The sequence below is a fragment of the Alligator mississippiensis genome, chromosome 9 (assembly GCF_030867095.1).
Source record: "Alligator mississippiensis isolate rAllMis1 chromosome 9, rAllMis1, whole genome shotgun sequence".
NCBI classification, from domain to species: domain Eukaryota; kingdom Metazoa; phylum Chordata; order Crocodylia; family Alligatoridae; genus Alligator; species Alligator mississippiensis.
In genome coordinates, this window is record NC_081832.1 from 35,805,134 (window position 1) to 35,831,657 (window position 26,524).

Sequence of the window (26,524 nt, forward strand, 5' to 3'; positions counted from 1 at the left end):
CTGCTCCCACCTCCTTGCTTCCACTGGCAGCAGAAGCCTCATGGCTGCTTGGGAAGAAGATGCATCTATATTGGGGGGAGGGGGCAGGAACTTGCAGCTCTAGCTCTCCCCCTACTCCCTCTAGCCCCTCTCCTTCCCCTGCCAGAAGACCCGGCACCTGCCTTTCCAGCATGCTTCATATTAATCTTTCCTGAGCTGCAAAAGGTGTGTGCGACTGTGTGACTTCTTCTCTGTGTGTTGCTTTACTCTTTGTGTTGTATGTATGTGCTGGAGTCTGGTATGATGATTCTTGATTATGATTATTAAAAACTATATACAGTGTCTTCTTCTGTGATGTGTTATTAATGTGAATGTGTAACTACTTTTTGTTCTTCTGTGTAGTGTACCTAAAATAAGATATCTCCTTCTTCTACGACTCTGACTTTTGTGTTGTGTGTTAATTTCAATCTGAATCTGTATCTGACTACTTCTTCTGTGTTACCTTTAGTCTGTATGTGAATTAACTATAATAATATTAATAACTAATAACTACTATATAATCTGAATCTCTTCTTCTATGAATATCTGATTTTTCTTCTTCTGTGTGTGTTTGAGTGTGTGCAATGTGTGTTTCCCTGCACAGTGATGGATCACACTGCCAGAGAAAACACTGACCTCTCTCTTTTAGAAGTACTGGCAGAGGGGGGAAATATACACATACATACACACACACGTTGACAGAAATGAATTGGAAGTAGAGAGATGCTAAGCTATATCCTATCTCATCCTTTTTAACAGCAAAAAGTAGCAGGCCACTGACTAGGAAGCCAGGCCAGTAGGCCTGGTACCTTTGAGATGCTGTTGCTCAGGCAGAAACAGCTCAGGAAAGGGACAGTAATGCCTGCACACAGAGGCTTTTATGCTGTTTCTATGTCCCTCCCCCCAGACACTGTAACTGAAAGGACAGTCAGGGAGAAATCAGTCACTGGCCAGCTAGAGATGTCAGTCCTTTCTCCCCTGCTCCCTGTCCTTCTTCTAAGTTTCTGTTTCCCCATAAAGACTAAATCTTCAAATTGCTGATTCTCTGAATTGATTCAGAATCAAGCTGAATCTTCTCTGAATCGATTCACAAACCAAAGCTTTTCACAGCTCGAATAGCCAGCCTCCTTGGCCAGAGGTCAGCTCAGAGTGAAGCTTCCCTACAGTCTCAGCTTCTCTGCACAAGACATTTTACTGCACCATAGAGCAAATTACTGTATAGTAGGCCTCTCCATCTACATGCAGACCCTTACTGTGCAGTAATTTTCTCTACTCAGCAGTTAATTTGCCATCTGCAAATGCAAGTAGCAAATTAACTGGTAGCAGGGAGCTCCCAGACCCCGTTCTGTGATCATGATTGTGGAGCTGGGGCAGGGAGCTCCCTGCACAGGGAAAGTTCCTTGGCCTGCCTGGAGCTCACTGGGACCTGCCTCTGACTGGGACTGTTCCTGGGCAGGCCCAGGCTGTGTGGAGAAGTCTGCATGTGCAACCTGGAGGTAGCTAGACTTCCCTGTGCAGCCTGGAGCTGCCTGGGAAATGTCCCAGTCAGGACATTTTCCCAGTCCTGTGCCCTGATTGGGCAGTCAAGGCATGGGGCTTGGAAAGAGCTGCAGGGGAAGGGCAGGTCCCCACTCAGCCTGTTCACTGCTAGCTGCCTCACTGGTGGATCAGGGAGCTGGGCTGGGAGATCTCTGCTGCCAGGGAAGGGGGACATTGCCCCTGCCTGGGCTCCACCACCAGAGCCTTCCCCAGCAGCTGGGAGCTCCAGGGGGTAGGAAACAATATCCCAGCCCCTGCCAAGGGGACAGCTGTCTCCTGGCCCCATGCTCCCTGCCAGCCCTTGGCTAGCACTGAGGGGGAGCCTAGAGCTCCTCCTCATTGCTGCAGGGTGCTGGTGCAGGGCTGGAGTGGGTGGGAGCAGACTGCTATCAGAAGCAGCAAAACTGTTCCCAAATGGTCACACATGTAGACACCTGCCCATTACTCTGAAGTAAACTCATCCAGCAGTATTTGCACATGTAGATACACCCTCTATGTCAGGGGTGGGCAATTATTTTGAGTGGAGGGCCGCTTACCAAGTTTTGGCAAGATGTTAAGGACTGCATGGGTAGCCCCACTCTGACAGGTGTCCCACCCGCTGGTCACCATATTGGGACTGGAAGCCCTACCCCCTAACCTTTGCCACCAGAAGTCCCTCTCCTTGCCCCCAGAAGTACTCCTTTCAGCAAAGGGTTTTGCCATCTCAGAACCAGAAAAATATAAAATGATATTCTAAAAAGCAAACATTGAAAACATTCATTAATTTGATTTCAAAAAATATTTCTGCCCTGGTTTATATGTTTGTGTAGTGTACATAGAGGTGATTGAACAATAGCTTAAAATGAAGTCTTACACTTGTGTACTGTGGGGGGGTGGGGTACAGGCTTGTTGGGGACTGTGGTTGTGCGAGTCTGTACACACACCCCGTGTTCCCTGGTCTGGCCATGCAGCTGGGAGCCATGTGATGCTGGTGCAGGGTGGGGGTAGGAAACAGCGAAGTGGATGGGGGGGCTGGGCTCCTGCCTCCTGCTGCTGGTTTCCCCTGGGTCCTACTGCCCCCATCTCCTGTTGTCTTTGACAGGCAGCCAGGAGCAGATAAATATTTTCTAAGTTTTTAGGGGTCCCATGGGCCAGATAATATATATTATTATTCTACATAATAGATATAATTCTTCTGCCCCTGTTTTATGTAGTAACACACAAATCAATTATTGCTGCTCCAGAGCAGCCCACTTTTGACTAACTACATGCTGATCTACTTGTTATAGCTTGATAAGGTCTGGTGACAAAACTACAGTATGACAAAGAGATCAAGAGGGAAAGCAACTGAGCAGTTTGTAAAAGTATCTTTGATGTATATATGCAAGTACAAGGAATATGGGAACAAGAGTTCATAGCTTACAAATAAAATTATGACTTGGATAGGGGCAGCTGTAACATTTGAAGCACTTCAGTAATAGACAGACATATACCACTCCCTGCCACACCCTCAGGCTGAAGCACTTCAATGGCTATATGCAACATTGTTTTCTCCAGCCATGGGGTGTGACAGGGGGCTGCTGTGTCCTCTGAGGTGGGCAACTCTACTGATTCCATCCAGGTGAATGCAGAGCACACACAGCACTCACTGACAGTCAGCTCCATGCACTATTAGTGACTGCTTGCTGTCCCTCTTCTCCTTCCCACTCCTTTAGCTTTGGATCCTCTGGTTTTCTAGGGGTTTCTACTACCTGTTGTCCACTACCTCTTTCTCTCCTAATCCCCTCCCCACCCCCATTAGGCAGAGCATACAGGAGAGCACATAGAGCAATGCAGACTGTTGCTTTCTCCCCCCATCCTCCATCATGGGGGTCAGGGGGAATGCATAGGGGTGCACATGCACCCCCTGAGCATGGTGGTGCACCCCTTACAAAAAGGCACCACCACCACTGTGTCATCTGGCCTTTAGGGCTCCTTTTGGGTCTAGAAGTTTGTCAGAGGGAAGCAGTGCCACTGCTTCCCTGCTGCTAAAATTTCCATAACCATGGTGATCCTCATGTGCAGAGTTGGGTGGGGGCAGTGCTGGGTCCCCACCCCTGTGTAGGGGACTCTATCTGTGCTGTGGACCAGTTCTGTGGCATTCAATTGATCCACAGGACCAGAAAGTTGAGCAGTACTGCCTTACACCATCACAGTTGTCTTTCTGCCTGGTGATGGCATCCAAGGCTGCTGGCTGCAAGTCCTGTTCCTGCCTGAGACTGTCCATCAGCATGCTAGTGACACAGTTGGCTACTTCCTGTCTCACAAACATCTCCTTGCATGCTAGCAGGTGCTTCTGCTCCTCTGGCCCCTGAGTAGGGACTGTTGGTGCCTCAGCAGGTCCTCATCCCCCTCAGAGGGACTAGACTCATCACCCTCACCAGGACAGCGGTGCTATACATACACCAAGTTTTCACTGAGCACATCTCCAAGAATACAGTAGAGCTCCTCATATGTAGTGATCAATCTACAGCTACTCAAGTTGTGGTTGACATCCTGTGCTTATGTCACAGGTAATTTGAAAGCTAGCTGGTAGCCAGGGGGCCGGCCAGGGACAAAACCAGAGTCCAAATCAAGGCTTAAACACTAGGCAAAGAAAGGTCAGGTACTTGTGAGAACTGAATTCCAACAATCCAATACACAAGGTAGAGGCTGAGGTCAAAGCTCAAGCAGGGTCAGTAATATGTGGCCAGATCTAGAAGCAGGTTGCAAAACACAAGGAAATGTTTTTATTATGAAATTATCAAAAGTAAACATTTTTCTTTTTCAACACAAACACTCTACCAATTCCAACAACCTATTATATTTAACATTAAAATACATTTTTCCCCACTTCAACAAAAAACAAAACAAAAAAAAATGCATTTCCCTACCCAAAACCTAATTTAACACAGTATATTATTCAAACATAGGAACTATAAAAGAAATTAAAGACCGCCCCTCCCCCCATAAAAAAAAAACAAAAACATATTGGCCAATACTGTGCATAAAAAAAAAAAAAAAAGTGCCCCGAGTCTGGTAACACTACATATTTTGCACAATGTTCATGGCAACACAACTGCCCACTTGGCCCTCTGCCATCAAGTTTCAGCTTTTCACTCTCCAGATTCTTCCTGTTCCCTTATATAGGACAGATTTAACTTATTCAGCCTTATCTTAATTGAGAGTTCAACATGTCTACACACAATCAAATCACTTGATTTCTAAATGGCAGGCAAGGTTCTTTGGGTAGATGTGATATCTTTTACTAGGCCAACTAAATCAGGGGTGGGCAATTATTTTGGGTAGAGGGCCGGTTACCCAGTTTTGGCAAGCTGTCAAGGGCCACATGGGTACCCCACCCCTTGACAGGTGCCCTGCCCCCTGGTCACTATCTGAGGACCAATGTCCCAATGTCTTGGGACCTATGTCCCAGGGCCAGTGCCAGTGGAGCCCAGAGTGGGACACAGGCTAACAGTAGTCTGTGGAACTGTGCTGGGCTCCACCAGCAGGGAGAGGGGGAGCTGGCCCAGCTCCATAGAGTCCCTGCCGGCTGGGACCCAGTATTCCTGCTGCCCTGCTCTGGGCTCCACTGGCGCTGGCCCTGGGACACCGGTATGGATCCCGTGCTACTGCTGGCTCCCGCATCCACTCACTCCCAGTGCCCCTGCAGCCCCAACCTCACACTTGCTAGCAGGGAATGAGCTGGTGCTGAGCATGGGGGAAAAAAAAAAAAATGACCCCTCCCCCACCCTATGGCCGGTGCTCCCTGCTGCAGCCACTTGCAGCCTGCTTGGGGGGGGGGGGGTGTCTTGAGTAGGCACAGGCAGCCCTAATCAGGCTGTGAGTGGCTGCAGTGTGGGGCACCAGCCATGGGGTGGGGGAGGGGCCAGTTCTCCCCGTGCTCAGCACCAGCTTGTAACCCACCCTCGTTGCCAGCCTGGGCCCCGCGCTGGCTCTGGGCTCACTTGTTGGGGCTGCGCTGTGATGGGAGCAGCTGTGCCGCCCCCCACCCCCACCCCCCGGCTTGCCACACCAGGCAGTATTTGCTACTGCTGCCTTCCCAAAGCTCATGCTGTGGTAGGCTGCAGTGTGGCTGCCACCACTGCCTCTGTTCTACCTAGCGTGGGAGCTGCAGGTGGGCAGCAGCAGCAAACACTGCCTGGTGCAGCAAGTGGGGGGGGGGCACAGCTGCTCCTGCTGCAAGGCAGCCCCAATGGGGGAGCCCAGAGCCAGAGCAAGGCCCAGGCTGGTAGTGGAGGTGGGTTACACCTCAGGGCCAGCACCCCACACTGCAGCTGCTCGCAGCCCATATGGGGCTGCCTGTGCCTGCTCAGGACAGCCCTACTTGGGCTGTGAGAGGCTGCAGCAAAGAATGCTGGACACAGGGTGAGGGAGGGGCTGTTCCCCCCCCCCACATACACACTCAGCACCAGCTCGTTCCCTGCCTGCAGTCCTCCCTGCCCTTCCCCCCCCCCAACCCCTTACCCGAGTTCCCCAGGCAGTGCAACCATGAGGGACCACATGGTAACAGAGCAGAAGCCCCTGTTGGGGCTTCTGGCTAGGGGGGTGGGGCCAGGCAGGACCTGCTGTTGCAGGAGCCCACCGGGGCTTTCCCTGGGTCCTACTGCCCCTGGCTCGCATAGGTTCCTGGCTGTATTACAGGACCTTCACCTTATCCAGGAAGTGCACAGCCCCACTAGGGGTAACACCTTGCTGAACCTGGTCCTGGCCACAGGGGATGACCTGGTGAGGGGACTGCAGGTCCTTGACCACCTGGGCAATAGCGATCATCACGCACTGGAATTCACCAACCAATGCAGGGCTTCAAGGGCTTACACCAAGCCAAAAGCCCTTGACTTCAGAACGGCCAACTTCAATGAGCTTAGGAGACTAGTGGGGGAGGCACCGAGGGCCCAGAAGGTAGAGGAGATGGGAGTCCATGAGGGATGGTCATACCTTAAGGAGGCGATCCTCCAGGCCCAAAGGAGGACAGTCCCTGAGAAAAGCAAGGTGGGGGGCAAGAGTGCTCAGAAACCCCCTAGGTTTAGCAAGGGCATTCAGCAATGCCTGAGGACTAAAAGGGCAGGGGGGGGGCATACAAACAGTGGAAAGGAGGAGCTATTACCAAGGAGGAGTACTCCTCAGCCCGTGAGTGTAGGAGGGCTATTAGGAAGGCCAAGGCAGAGATGGAACTCAGGCTAGCATCCAGGATTAAAGACAATAAAAAGTCCTTTTTAAAGTACATTGGGAGCAAGAAGAGGTCACCAGGCAATGTAGGGCCCCTGCAAGATGCAAACAGTAATCTTGTGGCTACACCAGACAAGAAAGCTGATATTTTTAATGGTTTCTTTGCCTCTGTTTTCTTGAACAGGGACCGGGATATCCCACCTACCAGAGGTAGGGACAATCTTGGGGATAGCTCTGTCAGGCCTTCAGTCAGTGCAGAGGTAGTTTGGGATCTTCTGGAAGGGCTAGACATTTTTAAATCTGCAGGTCCAAATGCCCTCCACCCAAGGGTGTTGAGGGAGCTAGCAGGGGTCATCGCGGAGCCTTTGGCCCAGCTGTATGAGCATTCGTGATCATCTGGCCAGGTGCCAGGGGATTGCAAACTGGCTAATGTGGTCCCAATTTTCAAGAAAGGAAGGAAGAAGGACCCAAGTAATTATAGGCCTGTAAGCCTCACCTCGGTGCTTGGGAAGATCTTGGAGAGAATCATCAATGAGCACATCTGTGGGGAGCCTGCAGGGGAGATTATGCTCTGAGGCAACCAGCATGGGTTCAAAGGTAGGTCCTGCCTGACCAACCTGATTGCCTTTTATGACCAGGTAACTAAATCCTTGGATGATGGTGTCACCATGGACATAGTCTTTCTAGACTTTAAGACCTTTGACACGGTCTCTCACCCCATCCTCACCAATAAATTAAGCAACTGTGACATTGATGCCTACACAGTTGAATGGGTAAAAAAATTGGCTGATGGGGTGCACCCAGGGAGTAGTGGTGGATGGGTTGTACTCAACCGGGCGAGATGTGAGCAGTGGGGTACCCCAGGCCTCAGTCCTTGGGCCCACACCATTTAACATCTTCATCAGTGACTTGGATGAGGGGGTGAAAAGCACATTGTCCAAGTTTGCTGATGACACTAAGATGTGGGGCAAGGTGGACACATTTGAAAAGAGAGAGAGAGAGAGAGAGAGAGAGAGAGAGAGACTGCAACTAGATTTAGACAGACTACAGAAGTGGACAGATGAGAATATGATGGGGTTCAACATAGACAAATGCAGGGTGCTGCAACTTGGGAAAAGGAATACACAGCACACATACAGGCCAGGGAGTTCCCCTCTTGAAAGCACAGAGGTGGAAAGGGATCTTGGAGTCATTATTGACTCCAAGATGAACATGAGCCGCCAATGTCAGACCTCAGCTAGCAAGGCCAGCCATACCTTGTCATACATCCAAAGGTGCATCTCAAGCTGGTCCAGAGAGGTGATACTCCCCCTCTATGTGACATTGGTCAGGCCACAATTGGAGTACTGCATCCAGTTCTGGGCACCGCACTTCAAAAGGGATGTGGCCAGCCTGGAGAAAGTTCAGAGGAGGGCAGCAGGACAGGCTCTATGAGGAGAGTCTGAAGGACCTGATCCTGTTCAGCCTTGGCAAGAGAAAGCTGAGGGGGGACCTGGTGGCTGCCTACAAACTCATCAGGGGAGATCAACAGCAAATGGGTAGAGCCCTTTTCTCCCCAGCACCACCTGGGGTGATGAGGAACAATTGTCATAAGCTGATGGAGAATAGGTTTAGGTTAGAGATCAGAAGGCAATATTTTACAGTTAGGGTGGCCAAAATCTGGAACCAACTTCCTAGGGAAGTGGTCCTCACCCCTACCTTGGGCAAATTGAAGAGGAGGTTGGATGATCACCTGTCTGGGGTCTTGTGAACCCAGCATTCATTGCTGCCTGTGGCAGGGGGTCAGGCTATGTGATCTTTTCAGGTCCCTCCTGACCCTAGCTATTATGATACTATGAACCAAGGACAGATAAATACATATTAATTTTCTAAATTCTTTTAGGGGGCCCATGGACCATATTTTGCCCACCCCTGAGCTAAATAGTTGGAAACAATGTTCTTTACAAGCTTTCGGGCACAGGTGCCCTTCTTCAGGCATACGGAGACTCTGCTGGTGTCTGTCCTCCAAGGTAGAAAAGAAGGCTAATTTGCAACATGCAGATCTGTGAAAATGCAAGTTAGTGGTAGTTTGGGAGACAATGGGTAGAGATGGGGGATTGGTGGGGGTAAAGGAGGGAAATGTGGAAGAAAGTGAGCAGTAAAGTCAGTCAGTTACTGGAACAGCTACATTCCTTCACACTTGATTTCTCTCTCCAGCCCTGGGTCAAAAAAATCAGTTCCCAGCATCCACCCTTCTTCTTTGACAATCTTGGTTCCCAAAGTGCTTAACACCCCCTCCCCCCACCTCCATACACCATGCACATACTCTTTACTATATTTAGCTCTCATCACCTTCCCATTTTCACTTGTATGCCTCAGCACCCTATTCAGGCACAGGGAATTTCTACAGACAAAATTAATGTAGTCTATATATGCTTCACACTTGGCTTGGTCTCCATCTGCCCCCCGGGGTATAGGCACTCCCATTTATCATCCAGTTGCTCCTTTTCTTTTCCAACAGGGGCTCCATCATACATATAAATAAAAAGAGGGGATAGAGTGGTCCCATCAGGTGACCATTGGCCAGTACTTAACTACCAGAACCACCACCCCAGATACTTTATTTTCAGTGTCAAACCATTGTGAAGGTCCCCAGATCCACCTCTCCTCAAAGGATACATAATCCTCTCCCCCTGGTATACCACACTCTTTCAGGCATATGATATCTGCTTGCACTTGAGCCAGGGAAGTCTCTACTCCTGGCCACTTATTCAGTCAAAATACTCGTGACATTAATTGATGCAATAACCAAGTTAACTACTGTTTTGCAAAGGGGCTCTTCATCATTATTTTCTCTTGCTTCTTTCCTTTTCCCACCCTCAAGTGTTGCATTTTATCTCCATCTTGGACTCTTGGCCTAATCTTTCTGGTTGAACTTTCCCTCCCCATTCTTAGAGCTACTAGTCTCCCCTTGTTCTTCTTCTTCCTACTCCCCCCCCTCCTCCAGCAGCCCTCCAAAATGGAGGATCGCCTCAAAATATCTTTCTGACTCTGCTGTGAAGTTTTCTCCACCAGTGCTTCCTCTTTTTTCCTGCAACTACTCTTCCCCTTCTCCCTCATGTTTTTCCTGTTATTCTTCTTGTTTGGCCTCCTTCCTGCCCTCCTCTTCCCTCTCCTCTCATGCATGCTCTGTGTTAGCTATTCTCTTTCTTAAGATGTTTGCAAAGGATTGGGGCAAAATCTGAATGTGTGGTTCCTCTCCCCACATAGGTTACATACCTACCCTTGGTGACCATCTTTCACTAAATGACCTCTCTCTACACAGGGAACACAAAGTCTACTTGCAAACTGTGGTGAGATACCCATGCTTCCCACCCTTATGACAAAATCTGGGCTGTCCCTAGTAAAAAACCAAAACAAACCATTGCCCTATGGGACACTAAGAACATTCCAGTGGAGAGGTCTCTCACATCCTCATAGCCCATGGGGTCCATCCATAATAACATGTAGGCATGTTAAGTCCCAGTCTAAACATAGGCCATATCTCACGCCTTCTTTACTGTAACCCACATTTCATGTTCTCATGGATACTTCCATAATGAGGTCATTTTTACTATCACTACCACATCTCAGGAGTCTGCAGCCACTCCAAAAATGGAACCTAGGGCAAAGGTCAAGGTGCTCTCCAAGTTCCAAGTATGTCTCCCAAAAAGCAGTGTAGGGCCTATGGTATCTAAAGTTAATTACCCAATCAAAACCTGTAGGCAGAGCTACTAAGCTATTGAGGAACTCCACTTTTATCTTCAAGTGTTTCTGAAGAAATGTCTGAACCAGGTACCAGGAATGGGAGGCCCTTTCCTGGCAGAACCCTTTTGATTGCCACTCTACCTTCCTCCATGAACTGTGGATTGGTGGAGGGCTGAGCTGGCACTTGGTCCCTGAGCCCCTGCATTGGAGATTTGGGACCAGGTCCTGACAGCCTGCTTCTAGCGTATCAAGCCTTGATCATGGAGCTGCTCTTGTCTTCTTGTTGGGCTTCTAGTAGGCAGGCAGAACATGAGCTCTGTTGCTCTACCCACAAGTTAAGTTGCTATTTCAACAAGTAACTTCTGTGAGACAGATCTACCATTTTTATCCAGGGATAAATTGAGTTAACATTTAGTACATTATGATTTATCATTCAATACTCACATATACAACAAATGTAGCACCTGCTGATGGCTAGAACATAATATTTAGAAGTTTGCTTTTAGGAATTGACTTGTAGGGAAAGTAGATATTGCATTAGAATAATGGTCCAGGGCAATGGCAAGGGTTAATTGGTTTTTAAAAGCCTGCTTGTGACAAAGTTTCTTTCAAGGACCATTGTGTCTGAAGCCAGCAGACACACAAGCAGGGAAATTGAAGACATATACCACATTGCTCCATAATATGAGATAAGGTGGCATTAGGTCACAGTGCCCAACTGTAGAGCCCTTGGGATTTCTGGTTTTGGTGAACAGACCAAATAAGGAGGCCTGGTAAATAACCAAATTAAGATGTGTGCCTGTAATGGATCCATTACACCAAGTAAATATACTGGTAGGACAGAATGTGGACAGTGTGACAACCATGAGGAAACCAATCAATATTGCCTGGAGATGAAGAGGGAGAAAGGATACAAAAGGAGGGATTCCAGAGCAACCAAGAGTCCCCAAGAGGAGAACCTGAGGCCACCATAGGCTGGTGGTATGCCTTCTGTCCATCTCACCCACTTCACTGCGGGGGGTGGGGAAGGAAAGGACTGTTGGTGGGCTTCAACCTTTGACCTTCAGGTTGCTGACATCTGACATTCAAGAAAGAATGTCTTGGATGAGGGGCTAAAGCCGGAGAGAGGCTGAAGCCAGAACAAGACCAGGGGCCCAAAGATGGGCTTAAACCAGCTTCACCTCAGGATGAAGCTCATGTATTGGCCAGATGTAACTTAAATCTGTGACACCCTTAGGACTGGTAGATATAGAATCATGGGGGTTATTTTGTTTGCTTTGCCTGCATTGTTCTTATCTGCTATCACTGTGTATCAATAAAATTTGCCTATTATTGAATGGAAAGGTTGTGGTTGGTTTGAGGGTTTGGGTCTTTCATGAACAAGGTATCTAGGTCATAAATCCAGTGCCAGCACTTCCAGGGGCCTTAGAAGGAGCCATTGGTACAGTTTCTTAAAGTGGGTGTGAGGAAAGAGAAGAGCCCCAGAGAAGTAAATTGGTCCCACCTGAATTGCAAAGAACTCTGCAGGGCTCATTCTTCACCTGGTATTTCAGAAGGGGGGGGGGGGGGGCAGGGAAGTGGGAGTCAGGAACTCCAAGATAAAAGGAGACCCAGGGCAGGCAAAAAGGGAATGCCAGAAACTGGAAGTGGCTGACTCATGCAGTGAGACGTCAGGGATAGCCAAAGGCACTGAGAAAGCAACGTAGATCGGGTTTAAGAGAAGAAGCTCTGTGGAGGGAGCTGATAGGGGAGAGAACCCTGAAGGAAATGCCCAGAGAGAAACTGAAACTGCTGCGGGGCAGTTAGAAGGTACCGTAGAGACCCTAATAGCAGGGCTGAAGAAAAAGGGTACCATGAAGTTGGGAATACAAGGGCAAAAGAAGTGCCAGTTTGTTTTCGTTCTCCTTTTCATTAGAGTGAGAGGGAAGTCATCCCAGATATATAGTGCATTTGCAACTATCGGGACAATAGACCAGTATAAGAACTGGATAGGATTAATAATGGCAGGTCTGAGCAAGGCTCCAAGCTGGGTGAAGTACAACCAGGCTAATCGGGGCTATTACTTGGCCAGACCTAGAGACCCACAGAGAATTTGTACTGCTTGGAGGCAGATTGTCAAGACTACTGAATTAACACCTGGTGGAACGGGCGAGGGTGTAGGGATTGGTGGAGCCCTCACTACACTAAGACAGATTTCAAGAGTGTAAGCATCAAAACCCACATGCCCCGTCATTCTATTTTCTCCCATAACAACAAGTCGTGGCAGATGAGATCGTGGATGTGTGGGAGAGTCCAGCAAGACATCACTGTGGACTTTGGCCCACTAGCCGAGGTGCTAAAACTGTCGTGGTGCAGAAGACAGAGTAAGAAAGAAAAAAAACCCCAGAATGATAGAGACAAGCCTCTACCCCGCATAGGGGTGGGGTTTGGGGGTGAAATTCTGCCATTGGACAGTGGGTTATTGGTATAATTTCTTATGGTGAGTTAGGTTACAACTCATTGTTCACTAGTTTCTAAAAAAGCATGCTAATGGATATTTCAAAGTCTAGAAAACTTAGGTTGAATGAGCAACTGGAAGGAGGAATGGGGCATTGGTGCAGAGAAGTGATTTAAGATTGCTGATTTAAGATTAACAGGGGGAAGAAATGAAACAGGGAATTCCCCACCTCAAGTACTACCCCTAATCTCTGGACAATCTATTTGATCATAATCCTAGATCTGTTCTTACTCATTTCAGTGACACGTTTATTTGGCTTCTCTTTCTGTTGTGACATCTTAATGCTTCACTGGCAAACTCAAAGCCAGAAAAATTAAAACACACTTCAAAAAATGTAAATACCTGTCCTGTCAAACAGTGCCCAAAGTGTCTGGATAAGCAATAGCTTGCAACCTGCCCCTGCTTCTCTCTGCCCTGCCCAGAAAGAGTATACTTCTGATTGTATAGACCCTAAAGCTTCCATGAAAAATGTCATCCATTCACAAGGCTACAACAATCTTTCCTGAGCCAGTGATTCAAATTGGCTTCCTCTTTTCTCCCGTCTTGCTCAACCCAGTCTCACACTCTGGCTTGCCTTTTTGTTATATTGAATGGATCTGCTTAAATTTAGTACGGTCACCTGATTTTCAGTTCTTCTTTGCTGCAGTAAGCCCTGATGATGAATAGTACTAAGTAACTACTGCTATTATTTTTATTTAGTAATTTAATTACTACTCAATTAAATGACAAGTGTTGGAGTGATATGGTAGCTGTGATGGTCCAGGAAATATGCAAAAAGCAAGGATTGTTGTAGGTCAGCTACCCATTGCAGCCTCAGGGCTGTCAAGTAGCCTGGGTGCTACTCCAAGTCCTTCCCCCAGCCTGGACCCTACCTTAGGACTCCTGTGAGTCTAGGCTTCCCCTGTGTAGATGGCACCCACCAGAGATGTGGGGGATGGGGTTTTCAAGGACCTCCTACTCACCTTTCACCAGGGAGGTAACTGGCCTGGCATTTCCTGATGAGGCTGAAGTTGGTTCCTTATTCCCAGTTCCCTATTCCTTATTCCCAGTTCCCTATTCAAAGCTAATCTAGATCCAATAAAAACTTGTTATTAATGAATTCCACATCCTAAAGAAAGAGAATTTCATTAGCTATGCATACGTACTAATTAATATGTAAAATAATATCCCACATCAAGTACAGAGCCCTAAATGAAGGTCAGATTAGGATGGGATTATGGGGCAAAATACTTCTTGGACCACTCCAAATTTTGTGGTGATGCCACTGGGGAACCTGTCCCAAAGAATCCTGACCACAGTCTCACCTGGCCCAAAGCATAGTTTGGCTGTGCCAGGCTGCCAACTAACAGCCCCCATACCCACTACAATAAGTATAATGGCTTGAATAAGGAACTGGTTCAGGCAGGGGTTATGGGTGGCCAAGAAGAATTTCTAACCATCAGAATACCTCTGTGCCACTGGGTACTGTCCTGGACATCTGACCAGAGACTTACCTGGCCCAAAGTGCAGTTTGGCTGTGCCAAGCTGCCAGCAGACAGCACCCCAAGCCACTCTGCTAAATGCATGGACCCAAATAAGGAACTGGATTTGGGCTGGGATAATACTCAGAAATCCTTCTTGGCCCACCCCAGACCCCACCTCTGTGGCACCAGGGGACTGTCCTGGACACCTCTGACCAGAGACTTGCCTGGCCCAAAGGGCGGTTTGGCAGTGCCAGGCTGACAACAGACAGCACCCCAGCCACTGTGCTAAATACATGGAACTGAATAAGGAACTGGAATTTGGACTGGGATTACACCAAGAAATCCTGCTTGGATCACCCAAGACCATGTCTCTGTGCCACCAGGGGACACTTCTGAACATCTCTGACTAGAGGTTTGCCTGGCACAAAATGCAGGTTGGCTGTGGCAGGTTACCAACAGACAGGACCCAGGTCACTGTGCTAAATATATGGAACCGAATAAGGAACTGGATTATAGGCTTAGATTATACCCTTGAGATCCTTGTGCCACCCCAGAACACATCTTTGTGCAACTAGGGGATGCTTCTGGACATCTCTTAATAGAGACCTACCCGGCCCAAAGTGCGATTTGGGTATACAATGCTGCCAAAACACAGCACCCCAGCCACTGTGCTAAGTATATGGATGTGAATAAGGAATTGGATTTTAGGCAGGGATTATACCCAGAAATCCTTCCTGGGCGACCCCAGACCACACCTATGAGGCACTGTAGGACTTTTCTGGACATCTATGACCAGAGATTTGCCCAGCCCAACACACGGCTTGGCCATGCTAGATAGCCAACAGACAGCACCTAAACCACTGTGCTAAATCTATGGAACCAAATAAGGAACTGGATTGTAGGCTGGGATTATACCCAAAAATACTTCTTGGGCCACCCCAAACCACACCTCTGTGGCACTGGGGGGCTCTTGTGGACATCTATGAATAGAGATGTGCCTGGTCCAAAACGCAGTTTGGCCTTGCCAGGCTGCCAACTGACACCACCCCCCGACACTGTGCTAAGTATATAGAACTGAATAAGGAACTGGAATTTGGGCTGGGATTATACACAGAAATATTTCTTGGTCCACCCCAAGCCACACCTCTGTGCCATGGGAGGATGCCTCTGGACATCACTGAATAAAGACTTGCCCAGCCTAAAGCACAGTTTGGCCATGCCAGGCAGCCAAGAGACACTACCCCAGCCTCTGTGCTAAGTATATGGAACTGAATAAGGAACTGAATTTTGGCCTGGGATTATACCCAGAAACTCTTCTTGGGCCACCCCAGAACATGTCTCTGTGCCATGGGTGCATGCTTCTGGACATCTCTGACCAGAGACCTGCCCAGCCCAAAACATGGTTTGGCCATGCCAGGCTGTCAATTGACAGCACCCAAGCCGTTGCGCTAAATATATGGAATCGAATAAGGAACTGGATTATGGCCGGGGCGGGGGGAGCATACTCTGAGTTGACAGCGTGGCAGAGCCAAACTGCACTTTGGGCCAGACAATACTCTGGTCAGGGGTGCCTAGGAGAATTGCCCAGTGCCACAGAGTCAGAGTGGGGTGCCCCAACAAGAATTTCCATCTCTAATCCCAGCCCAAAAACAGTTCCTTATTCAAGCCTGTAACAGGGGGCCTTCTCTGGGGCTGATTTAACTGTGGCTCACCAACCTGTTTCTGGGCTAACTGCCCACCTTCTCACTCACCACACCTTGTTGGTAATTAATTAATAGATGTAAATTAAGCAGGAGGCTGCCCATTTCCTGCCCCGATGCCAGGAGGTGCCATCTACAGCTCCATTCCTCCCCTACACCACAGTGCAAGCCTCACAGATGGCATCCAGATGTTATTATAATCACCGGCCCCCCACACTGGGCCCCAGAATCCTTTTAATTGAACCCTGCCTGGACTCCTCTCCTCAGGCAATCTATTCCACCTTCATACCAGATAGCATAGCTCCCTGAACTGCATCCCCTTCGGGTGTGGTCCCCCTGGGACCTTCAGTTCCCTAGCCCTGGCCCACCTCCAAACCAGTTGGAATACCAGGCCCACAGCTTTTGGGCGTTCCTCATGGCGGGCTCCCAGCCCTTCAACTCTTCTGGTCCTGGCCCCAGCATGGACCAGTCAGGGGAAGTTCAGATAGGCCTGAGTCTATGGCCTGACTCTTTCTCCATGGAGTTCACCTTCCCAACCCTCCAACAAGGGGTAACCCACCAGGTTGTGGGGGCTAGGGGTTAAGGTGGGTCAGTGTGCCTTTCACAGGGGTGGTAACTGGCCTGGCATTTCCTGGGCGCTCCCACGCCACTGAGAGCACCACCAGGCCACCCACTCTTGGCAGGGTGCAGTTTTAGGTCATGCCCAGGACCAGGAGCTTCCTATCTATCCCCTACAGCTCCTCCCTTACCTCCAGATGATACCAGCAAGCCTCCAACCAGGTAGTATTGTTGCCTGGCCTCCAGCAGTAGAACTGCCCTGTTTATATGGGAAGCCCCAGATTCAAAATGGCTGCCCTCATCAGGCACCTGGCAGCTGCCAGCTCCAAGCCCTTAAAGTGGCAGGCACAAACAGTGCCCTGCCACAGAGCCATTATACTTAGAACAGTGGCTGGTGGGCTGTCGGATAGCAGCTGGGCACAGCCAAACTGCCTTTTTAGGCCAGGCAAGATGTCAGAGATGTCCAGGAGAGTTCCCTGGTAGCACAGAGGTAAGTCAAGGAGTGGCCCAAAAAGTATTTCTATGTATAATCCTAGCCCCAAAATCAATTCCTTATTCAAGCCAATGCATTTTGTACAGTGGGGATGGGGGGCTGTCACTTGGTAGCCTGGTACCGCCAAACTGCACTTTGGGCTGGGCAAGATTCTGGTCAGAGATTTCCAGGATAGTCCCCCGGTGCCACAGAGATGCTTCCTGGGGTGGCCCAAGAAGGATTTCTGGGTATAATACCAGCCCACAATCCAGTTCCTTATTCGGGTCCAGATATTTAGCACAATGTCTCGGGGGGGGGGGGGGGGGTGGTCTCAGTTGGCAACCTGGCACAGCTAAACTGCATTTTAGGCTGGGCAAGTCTCTGGTCAGAGATGTCCCGGAGTGTCCCTTGGTAGCACAGAGATATGGTCTGGTATTGCCCAAGAAGGATTTCTGGGTATAATCCCTGCCCAAAATCCAATTCCTTATTCAGGTCCATTAATTTAACACAATGCCTGGAGGGTGGTGTCAGCTAGCAACCTAGAGTGGCTAAAATGTGTTTTGGGCTGGGCAAGTCTCTGGTCAGAGATGTCCAGGAGTGTCCCCTGGTGCCACAGAGATGTGGTCTGGGGTGGCCCTAGAAGAATTTCTGGGTATAATTCCTGCCCACAATTCAGTTCCTTATTCAGGTCCATTAACCTAGCACAGTGGGCGGGGTGCTGTCTTTTGGCACAGGGGCATGGCCAAACTGTGTTTTGGGCTGGGCAAATCTCTGGTCACAGATGTCCAGGAGAGTCCCCTGGTGGCACAGAGACATGGTCTAGGGTGGTCCAAGGATGATTTCTGGTTATAATCCCATCCCATAATCCAGTTCCTTATTTGAGTCCATTAATTTAGCACAGTGGCTGGGGTGTTGTCATTTTGCACCGTGGCACGGGCAAACTGCACTTTGGGCCAGGCAAGTCTCTCTTCAGAGATGTCCAGGAGTGTCCCCCGGTGCCTCAGAGGTGCAGTCTGGGGTGGACCAAGGAGGATTTCTGGGTATAATCCCAGCCCAAATCCAGTTCCTTATTTGGGTCCATGCATTTAGCAGAATGGCTGGGGTGCTGTCTGTTGGCAGCTTGGCAAGGCCAAACTGCACTTCGGACCAGGTGAGTCTCTGGTCAGAGATGTCCAGGACAGTCCCCCGGTGGCACAGAGGTATTCTGATGGGTGGCCCAAGCAGAATTTCTAACCATAATCCCAGCCTGAAAACCAGTTCCTTATTTAAACCATTATATTTAGTATAGTGGGCATTAGGGCTGTGTGAGGCTTCAGACAGAGATTCAGATCCAGAGACGCTTCAGATACTTTTTGGTCTGAAGCAGCACATCTGGGTCAAAGTACTGGCCTCGTTAGGCTTCCGGAAGCAGTTCGGAGCTCCCAAAGAGCTTTGGAAATGCTCAGAGATCCAGCCAACTTTGTTGTTTTTTGTCTGATTTGGATGAAAGTTTCAGAGGTGGTAGACTCTGCAGAGAGAATGAATCCTGCCAAGTTTCAAGAAGATTGGTGCAGGGTTTGGGGGGGGGAACAGCCCCCCAAATTCTTGAAAACAAAACATGTCACGTCTAGGCATTACAATTTAGCAGGATAAAAACTGCAGGGGTGGTAGTTCTAACTGAGGCCACAAAGCCTGCCAAGTGTCAAGAAGATCAGTGCATGGGGTTTGGGGGCAACTGCCCTTCAAGATGCAGACAGGCAAAACTGGTGCCATGGGTGCTTGTGGGACTGACTATGTCTGTCTTGGGGAGGGGAGGGGAGACACTACTGCAGGCCTGGCTGCTAAGCTACTGTGTTACCAGTTACCAATCAATCAATCACGATTCACTCAGGGACCAGGCACTGAGGGACCAGCTCAATACACAGGACCTAGCTACTACATAACGATTTAACGAGCATCAATCAGCACCCACAAAACCAGGCTAAGGAGAGGAAAGAATCAATACAGACAATCAACTGCCCCAAGACAGACACAGTCTTGGCAGGAGTTTTGCCTGTCAACAGCTAGGGGTGCAGGGTCCCAGAACCCCCCTGCACCGATCTCCTCCACAGCTGGCAGGTGTCACAGCAAGGGCCACCATCCCTGCAGCTGTCACCCCGCTGAACCTTAACACATGCAGTGTCACCCATAGCATGAGTTTTGCTTGTCCACATCTCAAGGGGAGTTCCCCCCAAGCCCCTATGCCAATCTTCCTGAAACTTGGTAGGTTTCATGCTCTCAGCAGAGGCTACCATTCCTGCAAATTTCATCCAAATCAAACAAAAAACAACAAAGTTATAGCTATTTCATTACTTTCTCATTATACCCTATGGCCGGATCTCTGAGGTGGCTCCAAAGCTTCAGAGCTGCTTCAACCAGATTAAGGCAGAAACTCAGTCCAGAGCTCTGGATCAGATCGCAGCCATCCAAAGTGGCTGGATCCAAAGCCAGATCAGATCGCTGCCAACTCGCACAGGCCTAGTGGGCATGGGGGCTGTTAGTTGGCATGCTGTCACAGCCAAACCGTGCTTTGGGCCAGGTAGGACTGTGGTCAGGGTTCTTTGGGACAGTTCCCCAGTGACATCGCCATGAAATTTGGGGTGGCCCAAGAAGTATTTTCCCCATAATCCCATCCTAATCTGACCTTCATTTAGGGCTCTGTACTTGATGTGGAATATTATTTTACATATTAATTAGTACATATGCAAAGCTAATGAAATTCTCTTTCTTTAGGATGTGGAATTCATTAATAACAAGTTTTTATTGGGTCTAGATTAGCTTTGAAAAAGAAACCGGGAACCGAGAATAAGGAAGAAGGAACTGGGAATAAGGAATAGGGAACCTGGAATAAGGAACTAGGAATAAGGAACCAATTTCAGCTTCATCATTTCCTGGGGACTCCTATTCCACTAGGAGCCTCACTAGGCCACCCTTCCACGGCAGGGTGGAGTTTCAGGTCATAACCAGGACCACTGAGGCCTCTTCCTTCCCCATAGCCTCACCCTTACCCCTGTGATGTTCCTGGAGCCAGAACTCAGCAGGGAGATGTTTCTTCCCTGCTGGCTGATATCAAACTGCTCCCCCCACCACAGTGAGTTCAGCATTAAATGGCTTCCCCCATCAGGCACCTGCCTTCTCCCTGGTCTAGCCCTTAAAGTGACAGAGCACTAAAGCTACTCCATCACACCTCCCACCAAATTAATTACAAAAAATTGCTACAAAATTCAATTTCGGAGTAAGAACTATTCTAATCCACCTATTAAATGTGAATTACTAATATTGGTAATGTACTTTTCCTAAGAAATTAAATCATGAATATCAAGTAAGTTGTTTGTTTTAGCAGATAAATGGGCAGCATAATATATTAACAGGAAGGTGCTAGGGACCAGGGCCTGGGCAGTTGGGAAAGTCACCTGGTAAATGTGAAAAATCCAGGGACTGGGCTCATGGGGAACCAGAAATCCAAGCCAGGGTCATGATAAACCAGGTGTCAAGACTGCAGATTCAGGTAAGCCTGGAACCTAACTTGAAGTCAAGGCAAGCCAGAAGTCCCAGTAAGTCAGGGAGGTCTAAGCCAAAGTTTAAGGTAAACAGAATTCAAAGAACTGCAGAGGTCATGAACAAGCCCCAGAGTCTTTGCCCTACTGCTGTCTGGAACTTGCTTTTAAAGGCTGCAGTGGGTAGACCTTGATTCCTGCAGTGTCATGTAATTGATTGCCTTAATTGTTTGATTGGGAGTGGCTGAGTTCAGGGTCTTGATCAGATGTCATTATAGTAGGCAACATACAACAAAGACTGATTCCTAGTTCAATGTAGCAAACCATTCTGTTAGATGGAATCCAGTCAGGCCCTTCATATTCTCAGCTTCCCTCTTATAGCCTACCCTGCTACTGTTCTAGACACTGAAATACATCTACATATCTCATGCTGAGATGGATGATGGGATATTACATGTAGATAAAGTTTTATGGCTCTTAAATTGATATAACATATTCAACAACTATTATTGAATAATTCCAAGTAGTCCTCCCTCAGACTGAAATGTTCATGAAAATAGTATTGGAGTCTCAAACCCAGTGGTACCATATATTGGTGAGTTTGCATGCTTGTTGTAGCTTCAGGAAATCATTACACACAAAAGGCTTTAATAGAAAATAATAAGGTTGCAAAGTCAAGTATTCCAAAGTGAGGAAATGCTAAACTTAAGATTGCCTCTGCAACTTTAGAAAAGCTCCCTTGTGCATGTGTATTATTATGATGCGCTCCTTAATTATGCGATGAAACACAGTTCTTCCACAGGATCCCAAACCTCCCCAACTCAGTGTACAAGGTAGACAGCACTCCCTTAATGAGCAGCCATTGGATTTTATGTTTTATCTTTATTGTTTAGTGTGGTTTTATTTAGAATTTATTTATTGCTTACTAGGGGTGCGCAAAGCTTCAGTCGCTGATTCGATTCAGAGAAGATTCAGCCGAATTTGGAGGCCAAATCACTGAATCTGAATCAACTCAGTAGACAAAAAAAACCCTTCTGAAATGATTTGGAGCCGCCAAATTGATTCGGAAAAAGATTCAGATAGTCAGTGATTCAGAAGGCAATCTTGCTGGGGAACAGAAACTGAGAAGAGGAAGGAGGAGCAGGGGTGGGGAAAGACTGACATCTGTACCTGGCCAGTGACTGTGATCTTTTCCTGAGTCCTCTTCCAACCACAGTGCTCTGGGGGAGGGATGTAGAAAGAGCATATAAGCCTCTCTCTGCAGCTTTTCTGTCCCTTTTGTGAACTGTTTCTGCCTGAGCAACAGTGTCTGAAATGTACTACTGGACTGGCTTGGCTTCCTAGTCAAACTCCTGCTAGTCTCTCTTCTTGGAAAGGATTGGATACAGCTTACTAATTACCCTTGCCTAGAATCCCTCTACTTATCCATATCCAATCCAGTTCTTTCAACTTATTCTTCCCCCCAAAACCTCTTATTTGTTCTTGTTACTTTTCCTCCCACACTTTTTAAAAATAAAGCTGTGTTTTCCCTGGCAGTAGGATCTATTACTGTGCACATACATTACACACACTCACACACATATAGTAAACAGAGAGAAGAAGAGATATTAGTTACACACACATATAGTAAACAGAGAGAACAGTTGCACACACACGCACACACACATTTTCCAGCACAGCAAAAATTATGAAGCATACTGGAAAGGCAGGTACCAGGTCTTCTGTCAGGGGAGGGAGAGGGGCTAGAGGGAAAGCTGCAAGTTCCCCCTGCCCAAACATAGATGCATCCTCTTTCCTGGCAACGATGAGTCTTCTGCTGCCAGTGGGAGCAAGGAAGTGGGAGTACTACCTGTCCCTGCACCTACACTACCTCCCCTAACACCAGAAATAGCCACCAGCATCAGCATGACAGTCTCCTCCACCCCAGTTTCATCTCCCAATGTGAGCCTCCCAGTGCCAGAGATTCAGCTGGATCTGGGAGAAGGGGACCTGTGTGTCCTAGCAAAAGAAAATCTAGGGAATGAGGGGGAATCTGAGTTTGTGCTCCACACCTCTCAAAGTTCCGCTAGACCCAGGTCTCCTTCTCCAGAAGGCACCTCGGAGGAGGTTGTGGGGACAGGTGGCTCAGCTTTCCATGTTGTTGTGCCTCTGCCTGCTGAGGAGGGGGATAAGTCAGGATCCCCATCCTCAACCCAGAAGTGGGGGAGTAGTGTACTGTGGGATCATTTTGAGGTGGCAGATGATCCCAAGTATGCCATGTGCCAGCATTGCTGACGGCAGATCAGCCGGGGCAAGGAAGTAAAACACTTCACCACCGTGGCGATGCTGCTGCATCTCATGAGGCAGCACCCCCTTGTCCTTGCTCCTCCTCAGCATGACACCAGTAGGAGCATGCCCAAAGGGAAGTCCCCCTCTTGCTCCAAAGCCCCCATCCCCACAAAGTAGAGGCAGGCCACCCTGGAGTGGTGGGGGAAAGCTGCAGAAGAGCGGGGCGAGTTACAAGGGTGAGCGGGGTCACCCAGTGCATTGGGGAGATGCTTGCTCTGGATGGCCAGCCCTTCTTTTAGTTGAGCAGTTAGGGTTCAGGTGGCTCATGGCACTTGTGGCCCCATACTATCAAGTGCCCACACGCACCACCTTTAGCAGGACAGTGGTGCCCTCCCTGTATGAGACATGCAGGGAGTACTTAAGGGAAGAGCTGCGCAAGCCAGGTCTGCAGGTAACTCTGCACTTCACCTTGGACATCTGGAGCATCCATGGTGGAAATCATGCCTACCTCTCCCTCACAGGTCACTGGTGCAATCAGTTAGGGCATCGGTGGACTCTCCTTCAAACAGAGGTAATGGATGAGTCCCACATGCAAGACAGATTATGGTGGAAATTAACTGCATGGTGCAGGGTTGGCTTGTTGGGTGGGGCGAGCTCACCCATGGGTTCATGGTCACTGACAATAGGGCCAATATAGTCAAGGCAGTGCATGAGGCCAACTTTGTTGGCACCCGCTGTGTGGCACACAAGTTTCACTTCATAGTCAGGGACGCCTTGGAGAGGGACAGGGCTGCTTGTGATGGTGCTATCACTACCACCCAACTGTTTTGAAAATGCATGAAGTTGGCAGACTACTTCCACTGCAGCATCAAGGAGGGTAAGATGCTGCAGGACAAACAGGTGGAGCTGAGCATCCCACAGCACAGAATCATGAAGGATGTGGAGACTCCATGTAATTCCACATACCTGATTCTGATAGTCTGGTGGAGCAACAGAAGGCCTTCCATGAGTTGGCCTTGCTTGGGGAGATTGGGATCAGTAGCCCCCCTAACAAAGTGGAGTGGGATATCTTCTATTAGATTTTGGTGGCTCTCAAGCCATTCCTTGAGGCCACCAAGACCCTGAGCACTGGTGATGCCCTGCTTAGCCAGGTGATCCTCATAGTCAAGGAGCTTGAGAACCAAATGGAGAAGTTCCAGGGGATCAATGTACCTGACTGGGGCAAGCCACTTTCACCAAAGGTGCAGGCATTGGTGAAGCAGCTGAAGGAAGAGATTAAAAATCCATTGCAGTTCAGTACGGTCCATATGTTGGCAGGCATGTGTGACTCGAGGGTGAAGGGGAGCATGCGCAGCACAAGCACCCTGATCTGAGTGAACAGTCAGGGAGGGAGAAGGGCAGAGGTGAGGGGATATGGAAGAGGAGGATCCATTTTCCCATGCCAGAACTCCCAGCACCAGCACCAGCCAGTCTCCTTTATGCCAGCCGCTGCCAATGTGGGCCAAGGGCATGGCTTCAATGTTGGGGTCCAGAGGCACCAGACCCCAACCTCAGGCAGGTAGCGCCAAGGCTTTGGTGGCTACCTATCTTGCCGAGGATGTGGAGCCACTGGACTGTGACCCCTTGGCCTATTGGGCAAGCCACAGCCAGATGTTGCAGGATCTGGCCACGGTTGCCTGAGATTACCTGTCCTGTCCACTGACCAGTGTTACAAGTGAGAGAGTGTTCAGCATTGCTGGGGATGTTGTGACACCCTACCACACCTCCTTGGAGCCTGGCTTGGTGGAACAGCTGGTGTTCCTGAAGGTGAACCTCCCGCTGCTGGGAGGGTTCCCCAAACTCCACCTGCAGACGGAGTGAGTTCCATCCTCCTCACTCCATCCACACCTATTTTCTTTTCTTTTTTTAACCATTTAATGCCCTGTTCTCAGAGCTGGAGGCAGCAATTTAGTTTATCACCAACCAGCAGGGGAAGAACATCTCTGCTGAGTTCCCATGCCAGGATGAATTTGAAGGTATGGGCTGGGGAAAGAGGAGACCCCAGGTCCTGGCATGACTTAAAACTGCACCCTGCCAGAGTCAGGCAGCCTGGTGGGACTGCCGGTGTCATGGTAGCCCCCAAGAAATGCCAGGACTGCAAACCTCCTTGGTGAAAGGTGGGTAGGAGATGCCTTATAACCTCCAGCCATCACATGTGCACACAGTCCTGGCAACGGAAAGCCCAGATCTGTAAGATCATAGAATCATAGAATCATAGAAGTAGGGTCGGAAGGGACCTTGTAGATATTGAAGTCCAACCCCCTGCCTTGGCAGGAGGAAAACTGGGCTCAAGTGACCCCAGTCAGGTAGGCACAGTGCCGCTTCTTAAAGACCCCCAGGGTAGGAGCCAGCACCACTTCCCTTGGAAGTTGGTTCCAGATCCTAGCCGCCCTAACTGTGAAGTAGTTCTTACGGATGTCTAATCTAAACCTACTCTCCAACAACTTGTGGCTGTTATTCCTTGTTATCCCAGGGGGTGCTAGGGGAAAGAAGGTCTCCCCCAAACCCTTCTGGTCCCCCCTAGTGAGTTTATAGACGATCACAAGGTCCCCCCTCAGCCTTCTCTTGTTCTTGTAAAGGCTGAACAGGTTCAGGTCCTGTAGCCTCTCATTGTAGGGTCTGCCCTGCTGTCCCCGGATCATGCGGGTGGCCCTCCTCTGGACCCTCTCAATGTTGTCTACATCCCTCTTGAAGTGGGGTGCCCAGAACTGGACACAGTACTCCAGCTGCAGCCTGACCAGTGTCACATGGAGGGGGAGAATCACCTCCTTGGCCCTACTTGAGATGCACCTGGATACACGATAGGGTCCGGTTAGCCCTGCCGACCGTGACCTCGCATTGTCGGCCCACGTTCATCTTGGAGTCAATGATGACTCCAAGATCCCTTTCTGCCTCTGTGCTCTTAAGAAGGAAGTTTCCCATCTTATAAGTGTGTTGTCAGTTACTACTGCCCAAGTGTAACACCCTGCACTTGTCCTATTGAAACGCATCCTGTTTTTGTTAGCCCACCCTTGCAACCTATCCAGGTCTTTCTGCAGTCTTTCCTTCCCTGCTAGCGTGCCCACCTCACCCCAAATTTTGATATCATCAGCAAATTTGAACAGGTTGCTTTTCACCCCATCATCCAGATTGCTGATAAAGAAATTGAACAGTGTGGGCCCAAGGACCGAGCCCTGGGGAACTGTGGGAACTGCCCACTTCCCCCCAGGTCGAATATGACCCATCCACCACCACCCTCTGAGTACGATCCTTCAGCCAATTTACAATCCATCTGACCGTGTAGGCATCGATGCCACAGTCGCCTAGTTTTTTAATGAGGATTCATAGATTCATAGACGTTAGGGTCGGAAGGGACCTCAATAGGATGGGGGGGTTGACAGTGTCAAAGGCCTTGCTGAAGTCCAGAAAGACTACATTCATGGTGACACCTGCATCCAATGCTTTTGTGACCTGATTGTAAAAGGCAATCAGGTTGGTCTGACATGACCTGCCCCTAATGAAACCGTGCTGGTTGCCCCTGAGCATCATCCTCGGTGCCGGCC